Raw genomic sequence first — 901 nt, 5'->3', positions numbered from 1 at the left:
CACAGCAGAGTTTATTAACTTTGCCTGCACACTACCGTCAAAGCCATTCACTAAAAAATACGCTACAGGAGACAAGCATAAAAACTAATGCCTCTGAAGCTTCTGTCACTCCTTTTGATTGTTCAACTTCTCCAAAATCTACAAAACCTGTATACCTCTTAGTTTCCTGGTCCCACACTACCTATTTTCTAATTGCCATAGAATATTTAAATTCAGTCCTCAATTCATGATTAAACTCAAATTACCTGAACACATCACTTAAAAAGCCAGGATCACAATTCACAGTCTCTGCCCAACGAGAAATCAGTGATTTGTCAGGCAGAGGCATTAATGTCTGTAAATATTCATACACCTTAGGAGAGTAAAAATACACCATCATTGCTGACATTTTAATGTCTGTTTTGTACCTGTTTCCCTTGGATGACACACTATTATTCAACATGATGAGATTTTCACTCTGCAGCGGGGTGTGCGCTGATGTGAAACTTCCTGGCAGTTTAAAACTGTATGCCAGACCGAGACTCGAACTCGGGACCTTTGCCTTTCTCGGGCAAGTGCTCTACCAACTGAGCTACCCAAGCACGACTCACGTCCCATCCTCACAGCTTTACTCCTAACAGTACCTCGTCTCCTACCTTCCAAACTTCACAGAAGCTCTCCTGCGAACCTTGCAGAACTAGCACTCCTGAAAGAAACAAATTGCACACTAGTTCCATCCGAGTCCCTGTTTGTTGATTCAGGAATTCATGCAGCTTCTCTGTTAGATGACCCTTCTCTTTCAGAGAACTTATGATGTCTTTCATTGAATAGTTTTTCTTCTCTCTTCTCCTATTTTTTCCTCCAGGCTCTTGATTATTCTTCTCAGTGCCTCCACAACATCTGGTAAAAAATTGCATGTGTC

The 901-nt window shown here is 41.4% G+C and overlaps 1 non-coding gene across 1 annotated transcript; it reads right to left on the bottom strand.

Annotated features, from left to right (window-relative positions):
* Nucleotides 1–507: 507 nt before the first annotated feature.
* Nucleotides 508–582, bottom strand: Trnas-aga (transfer RNA serine (anticodon AGA)). Its single transcript has one exon. It is a non-coding gene; the product is annotated as a tRNA-Ser (tRNA).
* Nucleotides 583–901: the final 319 nt, after the last annotated feature.

Source organism: Schistocerca serialis, chromosome 2 (genome assembly GCF_023864345.2).
Source record: "Schistocerca serialis cubense isolate TAMUIC-IGC-003099 chromosome 2, iqSchSeri2.2, whole genome shotgun sequence".
Lineage (NCBI taxonomy): Eukaryota > Metazoa > Arthropoda > Insecta > Orthoptera > Acrididae > Schistocerca > Schistocerca serialis.
The sequence above is the reverse complement of the archived record's forward strand: the minus strand, read 5'-3'. Positions and strand labels throughout refer to the sequence as shown.